Genomic DNA, 23,922 nt, shown 5'->3' with positions numbered 1-23,922 from the left:
AGTGGAGTAAAGGACTAATGATCTAAATAACATATTACCTCCCCCAAAATGATTTTATTTGGGTTGAGCAATCTGTTTAACGTCCAGTGAATTTAAGGTCCTTCTTAGGTCCAGTAAATATTCAGTCTTTTCTTGTAGTGAAAATGTTTTTAGATTTACATATAGCATCTACCTCCTGGTAAGAGACCCTTACCAGATTTCATTCCTAATTTGGAATGGATCCTAGCAATCTGCATAGCAGAAATTTATTCTAAATTGGATAACAACATATTAGCAGGTATTTTATTAATCTATAATTAAACATTAATGTTTTGTAGGAGCTAAATGGAATATGTAATAATGATAATGAACATTTATATAAGATTTTAAAAGTTTACAAAAAGATTTACACACGTTATCTTATCTATAATTCATAATAGACCTATGAGTTATAAATTTTTGTATTTACTTTACAGATAAGAAAAATGAGGAAGTTAAATGACTTGTCCAGGGTCAAATAGAACTACAGACTGAGAGCTAGAAAGAGCCTGTGAGGTCATAGATACAAATCCCACCTTTTACAGTTTAGGGATTTACTCAGTATCACAAGGCTACTATGTAGCTGAGGCCTTTCTGATTCCAAGCTGTTACTCATCTACTATTTCACACTTCCTTTCCTATAGTGTCAGAGATAGGATTCAAATCCAAATCTTCCTGACTCTAAGCCACTTTATACACTGTTATATATCACCATCATAGATAGTTACTGTCATCTACCGTTTATCATAGTTATTCTTTTTGTCTTATTTTTAGATTTCATACCCCATTTCATAAAGGGGTATCTATAACCTATCCATATAATAAAAATGGAAAAGGATTGTATTTTAAAAATGGTTCTCAATTATTATAACAAATGGAAGAATATTCTTATTTTTAAGCATATATGGAAAAATTTGTCATATTTTGATTATACTTCCTGAATCAGATGATATACATTAAGTCAACAGGCAAGTAAATCACTCCCTATTCCTTGTTTCAACAATTCAGATTGCTGTCCAGCTGGCTTGTGATTGTGATTTAAACACATAATTCAAAATTACTTTGGTGGGTTGTGGTACATATGTATTTATAGGATACGTGTATGTGAAGCTCTCATGGCTATTCAGCAACCCTGTCATTTTTGTAACACAATCACTTTGACTAGTTTTAGATTTATGATGGAAATAATTCAGAGCAGAGTGACAATTTTCCCTTGACAATTACACTACCATTTGGTACTTTGTACTTAAGAGGAAAATGAACATACTAGGATCTATCCATGAATTCTGTATTAATAGAGAGAATAAACCAAGGTCAGAATGTCGCAGAGCAATACAACAATGTTCTCAATGGCTTTCTGTTCCATCTGCTTTATTAAACTCAATTGTAATTGAAAGATTCCATATAATTTCAATGGAAATTATCAGATGACGTAAGTTTTTTTGGAAAGAGCATAATGCACTCAAGATTCTTGCTTAACATTTTTTATTATGATAAGACTGCTTACTCCTCTGGCTCCCAAAGCAGTATTATAGCAATGAGTACAAGTAATAAAAAGGCACGATTTGGCTTCATGTAAAAAATTGATCTATATTAACAGAATATCAATAAATATTTATTAAATGTGCACTGTATTTAGGCTTTGGACTATGCATTAGGATTACTACACCTCTCTCCTCCTCCGAAAATGGAACAATGCCTACTCACAATGAGCTTAACATTCTAAAAAGCAAAACAAACCACAAAACAAGAACAAGCAAAATGTATTTACTTAATTGAGGGTGGATTCATGTTCATAGGCAATCATAGTTCATAGGCAAGTAGTCAAATGACTATTTGTCCAGGGCATTATTGGAAGAGGTTTCGGTCAAACTAGTTGGTCACTGTCATCTCTTCTAAATCTGAGATTCTTTGATTATTGATTAATCTATCAATTCCATTGCATTGTTCTACATAGTTGATGGTGGACTTTCATATAATGTAATAGTCATTCAGAAAAAAAAAAGACTTTGTAAGCTTTTCATCCATCAATCAGTGGTTTTTGTATACATATTTTAATATCGCTTCTTGCCCTTTTTGTTAAGTATTTTGTCAATCATTGACTATGGATCTGGGAAAGGATTCCATATACTTTGAAAAAAAAAAAAAGCAACTTTTTGAAACTGCATAAGAAATACTCCAATTCTCATGGCAGATTGTTAAAGGAGCCTTGAAGAAAACTCTTAATGTGCTATCCCTAATCATTTTCTGGGACAGAATGAATTGAACTATTGCTTGGCTTCACCTATGCTGAGTTCTAGTGAGAATTTCTTTAACACTGCTCTGACACTGATAATGATGGTAATGCTAATTGATCAACTGATGATGGCCAAATTTAGACCCTGTATTGGAAAGTACATTAGATACCTTTCCTCCTATTATTCCTTTAAACAACCCCAGGAGGTAGATTATCTCAATTTTATATATAAGTAAACTAAAGCTGAGTTTAAGTGGCTTGCTCAGAGCCATCCAGATAGTAAATATCTTTTTTTTAAATTTTTTAAATTTTTAAATAGTTTTATTTACCAAATATATGCGTGTGTAATTTTGCAACATTGACAATTGCCAAACCTTTTATTCTAATTTTTCCCCTCCTTCTGCCCCCCAGATGGCAGGTTGATCAATACATGTTAAATATGTTAAAGTATAAATTAAATACAATATATGTATACATGTCCAAACAGTTATTTTGCTGTACAAAAAGAATTGGACTTTGAAATAGTGTACAATTAGCCTGTGAAGGAAATCCAAAATGCAGGTGGACAAAAATAAAGGGATTGGGAATTCTACGTAGTGGTTCATAGTCATCTCTCAAAGTTCTTTTGCTGGGTGTAGCTGGTTCAGTTCATTACTGCTCTATTGGAACTGATTTGTTCATCTCATTGTTGATCAGAATTGATCATCATACAGTATTGTTATTGAAGTATACAATGATCTCCTGGTCCTGCTCATTTCACTCAGCATCAGTTCATGTAAGTCTCTCCAGGCCTCTCTGTATTCATCCCGCTGGTCATTTCTTACAGAACAATAATATTCCATAATATTCATATGCCACAATTTATTCAGCCATTCTCCAATTGATGAGCATCCACGTAGTTTCCAGTTGGCCACTACAAAGAGGGCTGCCACAAACATTTTTGCACATAGAGGTCCCTTTTCTTTCTTTAAGATCTCTTTGGGATATAAGCCCAGTAGTGACACTGCTGGTTCAAAGGGTATACACAGTTTGATAACTTTTTGAGCATAGTTCCAAATTATTCTCCAGAATGACTGGATGTATTCACAGTTCCACCCACAATGTATCAGTGTCCCTATTTTCCCACATCCCCTCCAAAATTGTGTATTATCTTTCCCTGTCTTTCTAGCCAATCTGACAGGTGTGTAGTGCAGATAGTAAATATCCAAGGATTCCAAATCTAGCAGTTCTTAAACATTCTTTTACTCAGTTATCACACAAACCCTTCTTTCAGTCTCAAATGTGCCTTCCTATGTATTGGCATGTTCAGTACTCAGTGAATAATATGTTATCTTTTAGAAATGGATTCTTCTTGCCTTTTTATTATCCTTTTAGATCCTCATTGCTTTCATGCTGCAGACTGAGTGTTTTGGGGATTTTTAGAAATGGGCTATTAAAATATCAATGTCTCATGTAGACCCTGATATCTTAATTAGCAAATCCTCTGGGATTGAAGCTCCTCGATAATAAAAATAGTCATGTCTTTTCAAAAAATATTTGTAAATTGCATACATTAGAATTGGCATGGCATATAAGGCAACTTTAGTATACCTGCTAAGGTGCATATATGCACACAGATGCCTTCAGACCACTATATTTTTTGTTCACACACAGTTCTAAGAATGTAAATAACAAATATGAATATGATATTAATATCACCACCACCACCACCATCATCATTATTATTATCTTTAGCATTTTATGGGAATTTAAAGTTTGCAAAGAATTTTATAAATATTATTTCATTTAATCCTTACAATAACCCTGGGAGGTAAGTGCAATTATTATTTCCATTTTGCAGATGAGGAGACTAAGCAAGCAGAGGTTAAGTGATTATCCTTTATGACCTTCTTAGAGAAAGAACCCTTACCTTTATCCTGACTTCCACCTCTAGCCATTATCCATTTTCTGATCCCAACTCCTCTAGACATATAGAAAATACTTCAATTTTAACTAAGATGCTAAGCAAACATGCTTAGCATTTTAGTTAAAATGAGTTTTTAGCCATCTGTGGTCTCAATCAGATATTTTCTAGTTAAGGTTTTTATAGCTAATTTTGGAATGAAAGACAATCTTAAGTTAAAGGAATTCTGGCAGTTAGTAGCAGGGGAGGAATAAGAGTGATTCTAGAATTACACTATGCATAAAACCAGTCCTAAAGTTATACCTAATTCAATACCTTTATTATGAATTGGGAGAAATATTGAAAGGAAGAACCCTGGCTATATATTCCAATCTGCTCTGAGTTTTTCCTGTACTTTTGGGAAAAGGAAAGCCAAAAATTATATTTGCTATGATTATTTATATATAATTATTTCTGGACTATTTCATCTAGTTTGGGTAGGATTGGAATATCTTGGCCTTAACTTCTGCTCCCTTCTCCTTACCACCCCTATAAGAACTAGAGCCTATTCTTAGTCTAGTTCTTCCATGAAGTTCTCTCTCTACCTTCTCTTTTTGTTTCTTTATGATGCTTTTTGCTGTTTGATCAAAAGTCACACATTCTCTACAACCTTAACTCTTCCTTTTGCCCCAGGAATCCCCTATTCACCATTATTTTTATCCTTTAAATCACATTGTCTCTCTAAATACTCTATGCCTATATCTATATAAACATACATTTTGTTGAGGAATAATATAAAAAAGAAATAGGAAAGTTTCTTCATCAAAATTATCTCAGTAATTGAGAATTTGTTAAACACCTATTATGATCCTTATCCACTACTAGATTCTAGGGATACAAATTAAAAAATACTGCAAAAATAAGACACTACCTGCATTCAAAATATCATATATTATATTAAGTTCTCTTCTGAAACAAAATTTGTTTTATTTTTCACCTGATCCTAGAGTCATGTAATTGAGTGCCAACTTCATGAAACATTTCTGCTTCCTTTTCTGTTTTGATTTTCATTTAATTTATATACTTCTCTCTCCTGATGCAAGTCTAATTTTCTTCCATGACTTATATAGATGTGTCCATCTTAGGTTTGATGTGTCCAAAACCAGTTATTCTTGAAGACCAACCTACTGCTAAGAGGTGATAAAGTCCTCTGCACTTAGCTAAACTGTCCTCTTAAAATAGATAAATGGTCTGTCAGTTGGCCTATATTCAAAGACTTTCCATTCTAAGCCTTTTGAAGGCAGTGACTATTTCATTTGTTTATCCTTCTGAATCAGGGATTCATATGTAAAATTTGTTTTAAGTAGAGCCATGTGTTTATTTAATGTTATTGATTGACTAGTATTTCTGGTACTCCTGTAATATTAATAATTCAGTTCAATATAATGACAATTATAGTGCAATTTCACAAAAACATGCTACATTCCATTTTTCCTAGAGTGGTTAGTATGTTTGTTGGTCTAAGTTAAAAAAAAAAAAAAGCGCGGCTGTTCTTTTATTCTTTTGAAGGCAGAGCTGAGATGAGCAGAATGAAAAAGTTATTTCTTGCTGTATTTTGCAGACCCTTTTTGATTGAGTACTAAATGAGGTTGTCTCTTCAATGGCTTGAGTAAAGTGGATTGTCTCATCTATATTTTTACTGTATCTGTTGAACTTGTATTTTAGCTCCATTACCAAAGCAGGTCTTCTGTTTACATGTGCAAAAATAATATGAAATAGAAGACAGTCACAGACACATTTTGTTCTGGGTCATTAATTTGATTGTTGTAAGAAACTGTCAGTCTGTGACAGTGGTCTATGGAGATATGAAACTTGCCTCTCACTTAAAAGAGTTAGAAAATTATCTAGAGCCTACCTTCTTAAACTATGATTCATCACCCATATGAAGTCTTATAACTGAATGGGGGGGTCACAAAATTATTATTTATTATTAGCAAATGTTTAATTTGTATACCTATTTTGTATACCAATTACATAGGATCAAGTAAAAAATTATTGGCTGAAAGAGTCATAATTGCATAAAGTTTAAGAAGCCCTGGCACAGAGTGGTTAACTGAATTGTCCATTATTACATAGCTAACTAGTATGAGCGAGATAGGACTTGAACCCAATTGTTCTATAACTAAACTTAACTGTGAGCAGCAATCCTTTATAGAGTCACATAACTGAATGTAAGGGTTGTGAAAAATTTAGCAACTATAAAAAGTTTCTGAATGCAATGATCAGAAATTAATTCAAAATCACACATTAATGAATCCAAAGTGTTTCTGGCAGGGCTTGCCCTTATTGCATTGAAAAACTTCACTACAGTGTTGGTTCTGAACACACAACATACACACTTTGTACTGTGCAAGTACTAAACACTATCAGAAACATATGAGATGGGGTGGCATAAACATTTCTCATGCAAAAAGGGATCATAAATAAAAACAGTTAAAAAAAAGTCCTGTTCTATGGAACTTTTTTTTTTCTGTCTCTCTGTCTCTTTCTGTCTCTCTCCTCTAAAGTGTAACATATAGTCAAAAAGACCTCTAAGTTAACATTTTTTTTTTTCTGAATAAGACATTTTAAGAGATATGTCTTGTAATTACAGTTTTACACTTTGTTATTGTCCTTTTGTTTATTTCTATTTATGAAAAACTTTTATGGTGGTAAGTCAAATTGTATGATGATAGCATTTAGAATATGTTCCATTTTTTTTTAAAATGGCATGTGTGTAAATTAGATGATTTAAAATAACAATAAACATTTACATTTATCTAACTTTAAAAATATTTCCTTTTCAGTAACTATGAGTTAGTTCAGATCTTATTATCTAAATTTTCTGTGTGTGAAAATTTAGGCTCAGAAATTTGCCTGAAGTAATAAAAGTATTAAATTTGGGAATTAAACAGGGACATTTAACTTGAGGACCGATTTTCTTTCTCTTACATAATATCAACTAATCCCTTTTACCTTGAATGAGGAACATAAGAATAAGAGGGTCTAAAGAGAAATTTCTTAAAAGTACAGCATCTCAATGCTGCAAAAGATCTTTGAGGTCATCTAATTCCATCCTTTTTCTGATCAAGAATGTTTTCTCTAGACTCCTTAAAAAACACCAGTGAGGTAGAAATTGCAACCCTATAAACAAGAACACTCTGCTCTTAAGTAATGGTAGCTTCTGTACTTCAAATCTAAGTTTTATGTTTTTCCAACCTTTATCTATTATTTTCTTTACTAGAGCCAAGGAGAACAAGTTAAATCCATTTTCTGTCTGGTTGTCCTTCACATACTTGAAGACATTAGGGATGGGAGGAATGCTATCTGCCTTTAATAATAGTAGTAATAACTAGCATCTATCTGGGTGGCTAGAAGGCACAGTGTATGTAGTCTTAAATCAGGAAATCTCATTTTCCTGAGTTCAAATATAGTCTCAGAAACATACTAGCTGTGTGACCCTAAGCAAATCACTTAACTCTATTTCAGTTTCCTCATCTGTAAAATGAAACAGAGAAATAAATATATCCCCACATGGGGTCACAAATAGTCAGAAATGACTAAACAACAGTGAACATTTTGTTCCAAAATTTTTAAGATTGAGACTTTAAATGTGCTGGCTAAAAACCAGATTTATATTTTACACATTATTCATTTTACTTGTATTGCAAACACATCAGAATAAAGATTTTTGAAGGATTTTGTGGTGGTGTGGTGGGGAATTTATCTTCTTTCATAAAGATTTCTATCCCTCCATTTAATGAATTATCTTTTAATTACCTTGTGCTCAGCCATTACTTAGCTCATCTTCCACACATTTCTAGCATATCTTTTCTTTTTGTTTGTGATGTGCTATAGAAAACTATTTAAATCTTTATTTTACCCTTCAAAAATTTACAATCAAAGAAGATTTTTTGAAATGAAAAATGTTTTCAAAATGGGAGCATTCATTGCATTTACTTTATGCTTTACTTCTAAGATTTTGGTGATGATGGTGGTAGTCTTCGTTTTCATATTGACTTTTCATGACCTGATCTATGGTTTTCTTGGTAAGATGCTGGGGTGATTTAACATTCATTTCAGTTCATTTTACAGATGAGAAAACAGAGGCAAACAGGGTTAAGTGACTTGACCACAGTCATATAGCTAGTTAAGGTTTAAAGTATTATTCAGATTCAAGTCTTCCTGGTCCAACATTCTGTTTACTGTGCCACCCAGCTGTCCATGTCTAAGATTATCTTCAATCTATGCCATATTGCATTTTATCTCCCCCATTAGACTGTGGACTTCTTGAAAACAAAAATGTTTTTGCCTTTCTTCATATCCTCAACCATTAACATAAGGTTTTTTGCATAGTAGATACTTAATAAATGCTTATTGATTTGAACTGACCTAAATCTACTATTGTCTACATATGTTAGAATCACATGATAGAGACAGAAGGAACGTTAAGGACTATCTATTCCCACCCTTCATAAAACCAGAGATTTCAAGCAAGAAGGGACCTCTAAGGCTAATGAATCCAACCTTTTATTTTGCACGTGAGCTGAGTCAGGCCTGTCATTCCTATTCTCTGATTTGAAGGCCAATTTCTTTCTGCTTTAATACCTTAATGTTATGTACAATTATACTGCTTAACATAGTAAATAAGCACTGTATTCCTGTACAAATAAGGAATTACAAATGAGGTCATCAGAATCTGGGAAGTTCTAAATAGTCTTGTTTATAGAAGTAGCTGATGTGAAAAGGTTGAATTTTCAGAGTCTTATGAACCTATCTTGGCCTAAAATTATCAAATGGACTTTCAATATTTTCTAAATGGAAATTTAAAAATATAAAATGAAATATTCTCATTGGGATTCTTGGTGTGTATTTTTGGCATTTCTCATTTTTCGTATATGTAAGCTGAAGGACAGGGCTCAATGAAGTTACTTCTAAGGTCCCTTGCTATTCTTATATGTTGAATTGTGGGGAATATGCCAAGAAGATTCAAGTCTATGTGTCTAACTTGGTAATCTATAGTTATTCACTTAAAAATATAGGCAACAAATATAGGATCCAGATGGTAAATTCATCTCTCACTTAGGAGTTGTGTGTGGCAATAGAGGTTAAGGGGGTTGCTCAGAGTCATACTGCTAACAAATGTCCTGTGCTGCCTCTTTAGGCAAGAGTAAAAATTAGGGGACCTAAAAATAATTCTCATCTATTAAACAGTTCCAAAGTTCTAAATCATTAAAATAAAAGTATGTGTATATAGCATTATTTCTTATGTACAATGCTATTTTCTTCTGGTAAGTTGTCTACAAATCAGTGAAAAGAGAATTAAAATATACTATTTTAATGCTCCTGAGCAGGGGATAAGATTTCTTATTAATTTTAGTTAACTTAGGGACAGGTAAGTGGCACAGTGGATAGAGCACCAGTCCTGAAATCAGGAAGACCTGAGTTCAAATTTGGACTCAGATACTTAACACTTCCTAGCTGTGTGACCCTAAGCAAGCCATTTAATCCCCATTGCCTCAACAAAAAATAAAAATAAAAATATAATAATTTTAGTCCAATTATATGAGTCACTTCCAGGTATGTTTCTCATAAATAGGCTGTTATAAATAAAGAAAAATGGCCAAAATAAAAAATTCTCCTATAAATTCTGCAAATGTGAAGAATTTTGTAACTGTAGAAGTTTTAAATCAGAAAGAACTTCAGTGATCATTTAGACTAACCCACATCCAAAAAAAAGAATACTTAATCCTACAATCTCAATAAGTGGCCATCTGCCCTTTCCTTGAAGCCCCAGGTAGAACCTGCAAGACAAGACATGAATAGTTTTGCATGTTTCTAATGGTTAGGAACTTTCCCCCCTACATCAGATATAAATTAGATTCATATTCACTTTCACCTATTGCTCCTGATCAGGTTTAACATTTTAAAAATATTTTTCCTAGTAAATTTATTTATTTTTAATACACATTGCTTTGTGAATCATATTGAGAGAGAAAAATCAGAGCACAAGGGAAAAACAATGGGAGAGATGAAAAAACAGAAAAAAAAGTAAACATAGCATGTATTGATTTACATGTAGTCTCCTTATATCTTTTTCTGGATGCAGATGACATTTTCTGTCCAAACTCTAATTGGGATTACTTTGGATCACTGAACCACTGAGGAGAATCAAGCCTTTCATAGTAGATTATCACCCATTTTTGCTGTTCTTGCTTGTTTTGCTCAGGATCAATTCATGTAAATATTTCCAGGCTTTTCAAAAACAGCTTGTTCATCATTTGTTATAGAATAATAATATTCCATTAACTTCGTATAGCACATCTTGTTTAGCCATTCCCCAATTGATGGGCATCTATTCATTTTCCAATTTTTTGCTACCACAAAAAGAGCTGCTCTAAACATTTTTGCACATGTGAGGCCTTTTCCTTCCCTTATGATTTCCTTGGGATTCAGATCCAGTAATGGCATGGCATTACTGCTGGGTCAAAGGGTATGCACAGTTTCATTGTCTTTTAGGCATATTTCCAGATTGTTCTCCAGAATGATTGTTGGATCACTTTACAACTCCACCAATAATGCATTAGTGTCCCAGTTTTCCTACATCCTCTCCAACATTTGTCATTAGATTTTCTTATCATCTTAGCCAATTTGAGAAGTGTGAGGTGGTACCTCAGAATTATTTTAATTTGCAGTTCTGTACTTAATAGTGATTTAAAATATTTTAATATAACTATAAATGGCTTTAATTTATTCATATGAAAATTGTTCATATCCTTTGACCATTTTAATGGGAATGATGTGTATTCTTATAAATGTGACACAATTCTTATATATTTCAGAAAAGAGACCTTTAAAAGAAATATTGACTGTAAAGATTTTCCCCCAGTTTTGTACTACCCTTTAATCTTGTTTCTGTTGGTTTATTTATGCAAAAAAAATTAATTTAATATAATCAAAGTTGTCCATTTTGCTGTTCATAATGTTCTCTAGTTTTTCTTGGGTCATAAATTCCTCCCTTCTACAAAGATCTGATAGGTAAGTTATCCTCTCCTAAATTGTTTATGCCCAAATCATGTATCCATTTTGACCTTATTTTGGTATGGGGTGTGAGATATATGTCTATGCTAAGTTTATGACATATTATTTTCCACTTTTCCCAGCAATTTCTGTCAAATAGTGAGTTCTTATTTCAGAAGCTGGAGTTTAGGGGCTTATCAAATACTAGATTGCTATAGGCCTTGATTATAGGCCACTGATCTACTACTCTATTTCTTAGACAGTACCAAATGGCTTTGGTATTGCTAAGCCACCATACTTTCTATTTTTTTTTTTCATTAATTCCCTAGATATTTTTGATCTTTTGTTCTTCCAGATGAATTTTGTTATTATTCTTTTCTAGCTCTGTAAAATAATGTTTTGGCAGTTTGATTGTTATGGCATAGAACACTTTAGGCAGAATTGTCATTTTTATTATACTAGCCCAACCCAGCCATAAACAATTGATATTTTCCAGTTGTTTAGATCTGACTTTATTTGTGTGAAAAGTGTTTTATAATTGTGTTCATATAATTCTTGGGTTTGTCTTGACAGGTAGACCTCCAAATATTTTATTTCATCTAAAATAATTTCAAATGTAATTTCTCTTTCTATCTCTTGAGGATGAGCTTTATCAGTATCATATAGAAATGCTGATTTTCTTTTCTATGTTTCTTTTCTATTTTGCAACTTTGCCAAAGCTTTAGTAAGCTTTTGGCTGATTTGCTAGGATTCTCTAAGTATATCATCATATCATCTGCAAAGAGTAATAGTTTTATTTCATCATTGCCTACTATAATTCCTTTAATTTCTTTTTCTTTACTAATTGCTAAAGCCGTTTCTAGTACAATGTTGAATAATAATGGTGATAATGGGAATCTTTGTTTTACCCCTGATCTTATTGGGATTGCATCCAGCTTCTCTCCATCAAAAAACAGAAACAAAAACAAAAAAAAATTGCTTTAAATTTTAGATAGATACTGCTTATTATTTTAAGAAAAGTTTCCTTTTATTCTTAGGCTTTCTACTGTGTTAAATAGAAATAGGCACTATATTTTGCCAAAAACTTTTTCTGCATCTATTAACATTATCATATGATTTCTATTGATTTTGTTATTGATATGGTCAATTATGGCAATAGTTTGCCTGATATCAAACCAGCCCTGCATTCTTGGTTGTAAATCCCTCTTGGTCATAGTGTATTATCTTGCTGATAATTTGCTGTAGTTTCTTTGCTAATATCTTTGCTAAATAAAATTTTTGCATCAATATTCATTAGGGAGATTGGTCTGTAATTTTCTTCCTTTATTTTACTCTTCCTGGTTTATGTATCAGTGCCATATTTGTGCCAGTTATTTAGCAGTACTCCTTCTTTACTTATTTTTCTAAATAATTTACATAGTATTGGAATTAATTATTCTTTAAATGTTTGATAAAATTCACTTGTGAATCCACCTGGATCTGGAGATTTTTTCTTAGGGAATTCATTAATGATTTATTCCATTTCTTTTTCTAAAATGGGACTAATTAAGTGATTTATTTCCTCTTCTATTAGGCTGGGTAATTTATATTTTTGAAAATATTCCTCCATTTTAGTTAGATTGTCAGGCTTGCTGCCATATAGTTGGGAAAAATAGCTCCTAATTATTGCTTTAATTTCTTTTTCATTGGTGGCAAGTCCACCCCTTTAATTTTTGATGCTAGTAATTTCTTTTTTTTTTCCTTTTCTTTTTCTGATCAAATTAACCTAAGGTTTATCTATTTTGTTAGTTTTTTTTTTTTCATAAATCCAACTCTTAGTTTTATTTATTCAATAGTGTTCATAGTTTCTGTTTTATTAATCTCTCCTTTAAGTTTCAGACTTTCTAATTTAGTATTTAATTGAGGGTTTTTAATTTGTTTTATTTTTCATAGCTTTTTTAGTTACATGCCTAATTCATTGATCTCTTTATTTTATTCATATAGAGATATAAGACTTTCCCTAAGAACTACTTTGGCTGCATGACATAAGTTTTGGTATGGTGTCTCATTATTGTCATTCTCTTGGATGTCATTATGGATTGTTTCTGTGATTTATTGTTTGACCCACTCATTTTTACAATTAGATTATTTAATTTCCAATTAGTTTTTAGTCTTATCTTGCCCTGCCACCGTGGTCTAAAAAGGAAGCATTTATTATTTCTTTCTGCATTCAATTGTGAGGTTTTTATACCTTAATATACATTGTCAGTTTTTTGTGTAGGTGTCATGTATTGTTGAGAAAAAAGATTTATTGTATCTCTGTCCCTATACAGTTTTCTCCAGAGGTCTATCATATCTAAGTTTTCCAGGAATCCTGTTAATTTCTCTCAAGTTTCTTTCTTGTTTATTTATAGTTAGGTTTGTCTGATGCTAAGATGATGAAAGTTGAGGTCCCCCACTAAAACAGTTTTGCTATTTCTTACTGTAACTGGTTTAAAATCTCTAGAAATTTGCCTACTCTATAACTTGTGCATACACATTTAGTGTCATTGCTACTTCATTATTTATGGTATCTTTTATCAAGATGTACTTTCCTTTCCTTCCTTATCCCTTTTAAAAAGATCTATTTTTCTTTTTGCTTTAACTGAGATCAGAATTTCTAACCCTGTTTATTTTTTGCTTCAACTGAAGCATAATAAATCCTGTTCTAGGCTTTTACCTTTACTCTGTACCTCTATTTGTCAAATGTGTTTCTTAGAAATAGCATATTGTAGGATTCTGGTGTTTTTTTTTTTTTAGTCCTTTCTGCTATTCACTTCAATTGTATAGGACAGTTCATCTCATTCACAATCACAGTTATGTATTTTCCTCCATTCTGTTTTCTCCCTTGTATATACTTTTGTCTATATACATTTGTTTTCTCTTTTCATCCTGTCCTTAGTCATGTTTTTTTAAATATCTTTTTATTTACATGATATATGTATGGGTAATTTTTCAGCACTGACAATTGCAAAACCTTTTGTTCCAGTTTTTCCTCTCCTTCCTCTCACCCCCTCACCCACATGACAGGTTGACCAATACATGTTACATATGTTAAATTATAAGTTAAATACAATATATGTATACATGTTCATTTTGCTACACAGAAAGAATGAACTTTGAAAAAGTATACAATTAGCCTGTGAAGGAAATCAAAATTGCAGGGAGACAAAAATAGAGGGATTGGGAATTCTATGTAGTAGTTCATAGTCACCTCCCAGTCTTCTTTCACTGGGCGTAATTGGTTCAATTCATTACTGCTCTATTGGAACTGATTTGGTTCATCTCACTGTTGACGAGGGTCACGTCCATCAGAGTTGATTATAATATAGTATTGTTGTTGAAGTATATAATGATCTCTTGGTCCTGTTCATTTCACTCAGCATCAGTTCATGTAAGTCTCTCCAGGCCTTTCTGAAATCATCCTGCTTGACATTTCTTATACACACAATAATATTCCATAATATTCATATACCACAATTTATTCAGCCATTATCCAATTGATGGGCATCCACTCATTTTCCAGTTTCTGGCCACTACAAAGAGGGCTGCCACCAACATTCTTGCATATACAGGTCCTTTTCCCTTCTTTAAGATCTCTTTGGAGGTGGAGGGAAGGACGGGAAAAACTTGGAACAGGAGGGAATACAAGGGATAATGTTGTAAAAAAAATACCTATGCATATGTACTGTCAAAGAAAATGTTATAATTATAAAAATTAATAAAAAATTAAAAAGTAAATAAAAAAAGATCTCTTTGGGATATAAGCCCAATAGCAACATAGCTGGATTAAAGGGTATGCACAGTTTGATAACTTTCTGAACATAGTTCCAAATAATTCTCGAGAAAGGCTGGATGTATTCACAATTCCACCAATAACATATCAATGTCCCTGTTTTCTCACATAACCTCCAACATTCTGCAATATCTTTCCCTGTCATTCTAGCCAATCTGACAGGTGTATAGTGGTATATCAGAGTTGTCTTAATTTGCATTTCTCTAATTAATAATGATTTAGAGCATATTTTCATATGGCTAGAAATAGTTTCAATCTTTTCGTCTGAGAATTGTCTTTTCATATCCTTTGACCATTTATCAATTGGAGAATGGAATGATTTCTTATAAATTAGAGTCAATTCTCTATATATTTGGGAAATGAGGCCTTTATCAGAAATTTTGACTGTAAAAATGTTTTCCCAGTTTATTGCTTCCCTTCTAATCTTGTCTGAATTAGTTTTGTTTCTACAAAAATTTTAAATTTGATATAATCAAAATTTTCTATATTATGATCAATGTTGATCTTTAGTTTTTCTCTGGTCATAAATTCCTTTCTCTTCCACAAGTCTAAGAGGTAAAATATTTTATATTGTTCTAATTTATTTATACTCTCATTCTTTATGCCTAGATTATGAACCAATTTTGACCTGATCTTGGAGTATGGTGTTAAGTGTGGGTCAACGTCTAGTTTCTACCATACTAATTTCCAATTTACCCAGTAGTCTTTTCAAGCAGTGAATTCCTATCCCAAAATCTGGGGTCTTTGCATTTATCAAATACTTGATTGCTGTAGTTATTGACTATTTTGTCCTGTAAACCTAAGCTAGTCCACTGATCAACTAGTCTATTTCTCATGATTTTGGTAATTGCTGCTTTATGATATAATTTTAGATCTGGTACAGCTAGGCCACCTTCATTTGATTTTTTTTTCATTAGTTACCTTGAAATTCTTGACCTTTTGCTTTTCCATATGAACTTTGTTGTTATTTTTTCTAGGTCATTAAAATAGTTTTTTTGGGAATCTTATTGGTATAGCACTAAATAAATAGATAAGTTTAGATAGTATTGCCATCTTTACTATATTTGCTCACCCTATTTTTTTCCAATTGGTTGGATCTGACTTTATTTGTATGGAAAGTGCTTTGTAGTTTTGGTCATATACTTCCTGATTTTCCCTTGGCAGATAGATTCCAAAATATTTTATATATTCAGTAGTTACTTTAAATGGAATTTCTCTTTGTAACTCTAACTGTTGGATTTTGTTAGTGATATATAAGAATCCTGATGACTTATGTGGGTTTACTTTATATCCTGCAACTTTGCTAAAGGTGTGGATTATTTCTAATAGCTTTTTTAATAGAATCTCTGGAGTTTTCTAAGCATATCAGCATATCAACAGGAAAGAGTGATAATTTGGTTTCCTCATTACCTACTCTAATTCCTTTAATCTCTTTCTCAAATCTTATTGCCAAAGCTAGCATTTTTAATACAATATTGAATAATAATGGTGATAGTGGGCAATATTGATTCACTCCAGATCTTGCAGGGAATGGTTCCAGTTTATCTGCATTACATATGAGGCTTACTGATGATTTTAAATAGACACAACTGATTATTTTAAGGAAAAGTCCATTTATTCCTATATTTTCAAGTGTTTTTAATAGGAATGGATGTTGGATTTTATCAAATGCTTTTTCTGCATCTATTGAGATGATCATATGGTTCTTGTTAATTTGGTTATTGATAGGGTCAATTATACTAATAGTTTTCCTAATATTAAATCAGCCCCACATTTCTGATATAAATCCTACTTTGTCATGGTGTATTATCCTGGGGATTATTTTCTGTAGTCTTTTTGCTAATATCTTATTTAAGATTTTAGCGTCGATATTCATTAAGGAGATTGGTCTATAGTTTTCTTTCTCTGTTTTCAACCTACCTAGTTTAGGTATCAGTATCATGTCTGTGTCATAAAAGGAATTTGGTAGGACTCCTTCATTCCCTATTTTATCAAATAGTTTATATAACATTGGGGCTAATTGTTCTTTAAATGCTTGGTAGAATTCACATATAAATCCATCTGGTCCTGGGAATTTTTTCTTAGGGAGTTGATTAATAGCTTGTTCTATTTTTTATTTTTTTTCTGAAATGAGATTATTTAAGCAATGTACTTCCTCCTCTGTTAATCTGGCAAGCCTATATTTTTTGAGGTAGTCATCCATTTCACTTAGGGTATCAAATTTATTGGCATAAAGTTGGTCAAAGTAACTCTTTATTATTGCTCTAATTTCCTCTTCATTGGTGGAAAGTTCCCCCTTTTCATTTTTAAGACTAACAATTTGAATTTCCTCTTTCCTTTTTCTAATCAGATATACCAAAGGTTTATCTATTTTATTGTTTTTTTCAAAAATCCAACTCTTAGTTTCATTTATTAATCCAATAGTTTTTTTTTTTACTTTCAATATTATTAATTTCTCCTTTTAATTTTGGAATTTCAAGTTTACTATTTGATTGGGGGTTTTTAACTTTGTCTTTTTCTAGCTTTTTAAGTTGCAAGCCCAATTCATTGGTCTTCTCTTTATTTTATTCAAGAAAGCCTCTAAAAAAATTTCCCCTTATTACCACTTTGGCTGCATCTTACAAATTTTGGTATGATGTCTCATCATTGTCATTATCTTGAGTGAAATTATTAATTGTTTCTATAATTAGCTATTTCACCCAATCATTCTTTAAGATGAGATTATTTCGTTTCCAATTACTTTTTGGTCTATTTACCCCTAACTTTTTGTTGAATGTAGATTTTATTTCATTGTGATCTGAAAGGAATGCATTTACTATTTCTGCCTTCCTACATTTAATTTTGAGATTTTTTATAGGTTCCACGAACTGTTGAGAAGGCATCCTCTTTTCTGTTGCCATTAAGTTTTCTCCAAAGATCTATCATACCTAATTTTTCTAATATTCTATTTACCTTTTTAATTTCTTTCTTATTTGTTTTGTGGTTTGATTTATCTAATTCTGAGAGTGCAAGGTTGAGATCTTCCACTATTATAGTTTGCTGTCTATTTCTTTTTGTAACTCTTTTAACTTTTTCTTTAGGAAGTTAGATACTATACCATTTGGTGCATATATGTTTAGTATTGATATGGCTACATTGTCTATGCTATCCTTTAGCAAGATATATTTTTCTTCCTTACATCTTTTAATTAGATCAATTTTTGCTTTTGCTTGATCTGAGATAAGGATGGCCACCCCTGTTTTTTTTCTTCACCGGAAAGGCTCTAGCCTTTTATCTTTATCCTTTATGTATCTCTCTGCTTTAAATGTGTTTCCTGTAAACAATATATTGTGGGGTTCTGACTTTTGATCCAGTCTGCTATCTGTCTCCACTTTATGGGAGAGTTCATCTCATTCACATTTACAGTTAAAAATACTAATTCTGTATTTCCTACCATCTTATTATCCCCAAATTATGCTTTTCTTTTTCTTGCTCCCCTTTTCCTCCTTTCACAATATTAAACTTATGGGTAATATTTGTGTCACACAGTTCTGCCTCTTTAGGATCCTTCCCACCCTGTATGAATCCCTTCCCCTTTCTTGTACCCTTCCATTATTACTCTTTTCCTTCTCCATTTTCCTCTCCCTCTTTTTAATGAGGTGAGAAAAGATTCTCTATAAATCAAATACGTCAATTATTTTCTCTTTGAGCCAACACTGATGAGAGTAAGATTCACACAATGTTCCTCCCCCACTCTAAATTCCCTCAGATATGATAGATTTCCTTTGCCTCTTTTTGGGATGTAGTTTACCTTTTTTTAATCTCCCCTTTTCCCTTTTTCTGACACTATCCTCTTTCCATTTCTACTTCCCTTTTTATGTTATATCAGTAAAATCAAATTATACATTTACTCTTTATGTATATGCACAACAAAAATAAAGTTGTCAAGAGTTCTTTTTACCTTTTTCTGCTTCTCTTGAGTCCTATGGTTGGAGATCAGTTTTTTTGATTACTTCTGGCTTTTTCCTTAGAAACAAATGGAATTCATCTGTTTCATTAAATGTCCATCTTCTTACATGGAAGAAAATGCTCAGTTTAGCTGCATCGTTTATTCTTGGCTACATTCCACGTTCTTTTGTGTTTTGGAATATCAGATTCCAGACCCTTTGATCTTTTAATGTGGAAGTAGCTAGATCCTGAGTGATCCTTATTGTGGCTCCTCAGTATTTGAATTGTTTTTCTCTGGCTGCATGGAATATTTTTTCCTTTGTCTGATAATTCTGAAATTTAGCTACAATATTCCTTGGAGTTTTTATTTCAGGGTCTTTTTCAGAAGTTCTTTGATGAATTCTTTCAATGCCTATTTTACCTTCTGATTCTATTATATCTGTGCAGTTCTCTTTGATGATTTCCTGTAAAATAGTATCTAGGCTCTTTTTTTTCATCATAATTTTTAGGAAGTCCAATAATCCTAAGATTATCTCTCCTAGATCTATTTCCAGGTTTGTTGTTTTTCCAAGTAGATATTTAACATTTTTTTCTATTTTTTTTCATTTTTCTCATTTTGTTTCACTGATTCTTGATGTCTCAATGAATCATGGATTTCTATTTGTTCAGTTATGATTTTAATGAGTTATTTTCTTTTTTTCTTTTTCTTTTTTAATACTTTATTATTTTATTAATTTTATAATTATAGCTATTTTTTGACAGTACATATGCATGGGCAAAATTTTAAAACATCCCTTGCACTCACTTCTATTACGAATTTCCCCCTCTTTCACTCCACACCCTTCCGTATATGGCAGGCAGTCCCATACATGTTTAATGTGTTACAGTATATCCTAGATTCAATATGTGTGTACAGAACTGAATATCTTGTTGCACAGGAAGAATTGGACTCAGAAGGTAAAAATAACCTGGGAAGAAAAACAAAAATGCACAGTTTACACTCATTTCCCAGTGTTCCTTCTCTGGGTGTAACTGATTCTGTCCATCATTGATCAATTGGAACTGAATTAGATCTATTCTTTGTTGAAGATATCCACTTCCATCAGAATACATCCTCATACAATATCGTTGAAGTGTATAATGATCTCCTGATTCTGCTCATTTCATTCAACATCAGTTCATGTAAGTCTCTCCAAGCCTCTCTGTATTCATCCTGCTGGTCATTTCTTACAGAACAATAATATTCCATAGCATTCATATACCATAATTTACCAACTCATTCTCCAATTGATGGGCATCTGTTCATTTTCCAGTTTCTAACCACTACAAAAAGGGCTGCCACAAACATTTTGGCACAAAGAGGTCTCTTTCCTTTCTTTAGTATTTCTTTGGGATATAATCCCAGTGGTAGCACTGCTGGATCAAAGGGTATGCACAGTTTGCTAACTTTTTGGGCATAATTCCAGATGGCTCTCCAGAATGGGTGGATTCTTTCACAACTCCACCAACAATGTATCAGTGTCCCAGTTTTCCCACAGCCCCTCCAACATTCATCATTATTTGTTCCTGTCATTTTAGCTAATCTGACAGGTGTGTAGTAGTATCTCAGAGTTGTCTTAATTTGCATTTCTGATCAATAGTGATTTGGAACACTTTTTCATATGAGTGGAAATAGTTTCAATTTCATCATCTGAAAATTGTCTGTTCAAATCCTTTGACCATTTATCAATTGGAGAATGGCTTGATTTCTTATAAATTAGAGTCAGTTCTCTATATATTTTGGAAATGAGGCTTTGATCAGTAACTTTAACTATAAAAATATTTTGCCAGTTTGTTACTTCCCTTCTAATCTTGTTTGCATTAGTTTTGTTTGTACAAAAGCTTTTTAATTTGATGGAATCAAAATTTTCTATTTTGTTATCAATAATGATCTTTAGTTCTTCTTTGGTCACAAATTCCTTCCTTCTCCAAAAGTCTGAGAGGAAAACTATGCTATGTTGCTCTAATTTATTTATGATCTCATTCTTTATGCCTAAATCATGGATCCATTTTGATCTTATCTTGGTATATGGTGTTAAGTGTGGGTCCATGCCTAATTTCTGCCATACTAATTTCCAGTTTTCCCAGCAGTTTTTGCCAAATAATGAATTCTTATCCCAAAAGTTGGAATCTTTGGGTTGTCAAACACTAGATTGCTATAGTTGTTCACTTTTTTCCTGTCAACCTATCCACTGATCAACTAGTCTATTTTTTAGCAAAAACCAAATGGTTTTGGTGACTGTTGTTTTGTAATATAGTTTTAGATCAGGTACAACCAAGCGACCTTCATTTGATTTTTTTTTCATTAATTCCCTTGAAATTCTCCACCTTTTGTTCTTCTATACAAATTTAGTTGTTATTTTTTCTAGGTCATTAAAATAGTTTCTTGGGAGTCTGATTGTTATAGTACTAAATAAATAGATTAGTTTACAGAGTATTTTCATCTTTATTATTTTTCGCTCGGCCTATCCATGAACACTGAATGTCTTTCCAATTATTTAAATCTGACTTTATTATTGTGGCAAGTGTTTTGTAATTTTGCTCATATAATTCCTGACTTTTCTATGGTAGAAAGATTCCCAGATATTTTATACTATCAGCAGTTATTTTGAATGGAATTTTTCTTTGTATCTCTTGTTGTTGGATTTTGCTGGTAATGTATAAAAATGCTGAGGATTTATGTGGATTTATTTTGTGTACTGCAAGTTTGCTAAAGTTATGAATTATTTCTAATAGCTTTTTAGCAGAATCTTTGGGGTTCTCCAAGTATACCATCATATCATCTGCAAAGAGTGATTGTTTGGTTTCCTCATTATCTACTCTAATTCCTTTAATCTCTTTCTCGGCTCTTATTGCCAAGGCAAGCATTTCTAATACAATATTGAATAGTAATGGTGATAGTGGGCAACCTTGTTTCACTCCTGATCTTACTGGGAAAGGTTCCAGTTTATCCCCATTACATATGATGCTTACTGACAGTTTTAAATATATGCTCATGACTATTTTAAGGAATAGTCCATTTATTCCTATGCTCTCAAGTGTTTTTAGTAGGAATGGATGTTGGATTTTATCAAATGCTTTTTCTGCATCTATTGAGATGATCATATGGTTTTTGGTTTTTGTTAATTTGATTATTAATATGGTCAATTATACTAATAGTTTTCCTAATATTAAACCAGCCCTGCATTCTTGATATAAATCCTACTTGATCATTGTGTATTATCCTGGGGATTATTTTCTGTAGTCTTTTTGCTATTATCTTATTTAAGATTTTAGCATCAATATTCATAAAAGGGATTGGTCTATAGTTTTATTTGCTAAGCCTTTTCAGCTCTAGCAAACTCTTGCCAGTTTCTAATGATGGCGGTGTGTTTTATTATCTGGCATTTTGTGGTATCATACACAATACTTCTCAATGGGCAATGGACCACAAATCAGCAACCTAGCAATTCCCAGATGCATGGGATAGGTGCCAAACTACAAATATATATCTCCAAATTATTATTCAATCACCTGTTTTAGGAAAGCAGGGAAACAACCTAAAACCAGCTAGATTAGAAGTCTATTCTCAACTTTGTGTAGCCAAACTCTTTTCATCACTTCCATGTGTTTATTCCAGCCCTAGTTCTAGAGGAAAGATAGAGAGAAATTCCTTGCTCCTCACTAGAAGTCAAAGGGCATGCTAGGGGAACTATATTGTTCCAAATTTATGTCTTCAGTCACTGGCTCTAAGTTGGTTCTAATTCAACCCTCTGGTAGATTAGGTTTGATATTGAAACAAAATGAGATGAGTAAGTCATTCAGCTGTCAACAAAAGGCCATTTACTTATTCATAGCAGAAGGATGCATTGAGGATACCTGGGTTAATTCAATTGAATGAGGTTCCTTCACCTTTGCCCATCAGGATCCACCAATCAGCAACCAAGGGGAATTTAAAGCACCTCATGACTGTTTTCCATGCAGAAATCAGGAAGTGATGGCAGCAATCTGAATCTTTAGTCCTCTAGTCTATCAAGTTTTTAACTTGAACACAGGAATGGTGAATTTTAAGCTCTTGTTATCACCATAGTTTTTATGACATTTAACATCATTAGCGTGTCAAAGAAAATGAACAATATCTCTGTTGCCAGCTGTGAGATTAAGGCATGAACTATTTTTAAACTTATAGTAGTTTAGTGTCTCTATTCTTTGGGATTTGTAAACAGCCTCAAGGGGAAGCCATAGCTGTAGCTATATCGGCCAGTTACTTCCTTATGCCTTTGTGTACAAATATGGATAGCATGTCTTTGGCCAAATTTAAAGAAATCCATTTTTCAGTACTTTTCAAGGATCTTGATAATCATTCTCAAGGTGACATGGCAGCCCATTGTGAAAAGGAATAGATTTTTAAAATTCTATCCTTTTAACACATGTAATTTGAACCCAATTGAAGGCTCAGTTAGATTTTCTTAGATGTTTGTGAAAAGTGATGCCACTTTTAGTGGGTTCAGCTTCTCCCCCTCCCACTTTAATGATACTTTGAATATGGGCATTTGGTTTTATTGCAAAGTATGATTTAGAAATACCAACACAGAGGGAGCCATAGTTTTAAGAGACTTGATTTCTTGCTGTTCTAATTTAGCCATCCTTTGAAAAACAGTCTGAAATAAATGACATTATCCAGAGCTACTTGAAAAGTAAAGTAGACAAATTGAGCAGTCTAAATAAATGCCACTTCACTAATCAATTATTTTCAATCCTTGTGACCTCTGAATACTCAGCCATGAAGGAAAATATCTGTGGTTGCTGATTATGTAGAGACTGGAAGAAGTACAAGGAATTATATTTTTCTTTCTTGCAAATATGCATTTATAACTTTTTATTATTCCTACACATTTTATAATTATCCGAATTTACATATGAAAAGAAATGGCATAGACATATTACATATTAATCTACATGTGTATC

At 32.4% G+C, this 23,922-nt stretch overlaps 1 protein-coding gene across 3 annotated transcripts in view; it reads left to right on the top strand.

The window, feature by feature from the left end:
- TRHDE (thyrotropin releasing hormone degrading enzyme) overlaps positions 1 to 23,922 on the top strand; it is a 563,478-nt gene that overhangs the window by 470,318 nt on the left and 69,238 nt on the right. The window lies entirely within an intron of this gene.

The sequence above is a fragment of the Sminthopsis crassicaudata genome, chromosome 5 (genome assembly GCF_048593235.1).
Source record: "Sminthopsis crassicaudata isolate SCR6 chromosome 5, ASM4859323v1, whole genome shotgun sequence".
Classification (NCBI taxonomy): domain Eukaryota; kingdom Metazoa; phylum Chordata; class Mammalia; order Dasyuromorphia; family Dasyuridae; genus Sminthopsis; species Sminthopsis crassicaudata.
The sequence above is the reverse complement of the archived record's forward strand: the minus strand, read 5'-3'. Positions and strand labels throughout refer to the sequence as shown.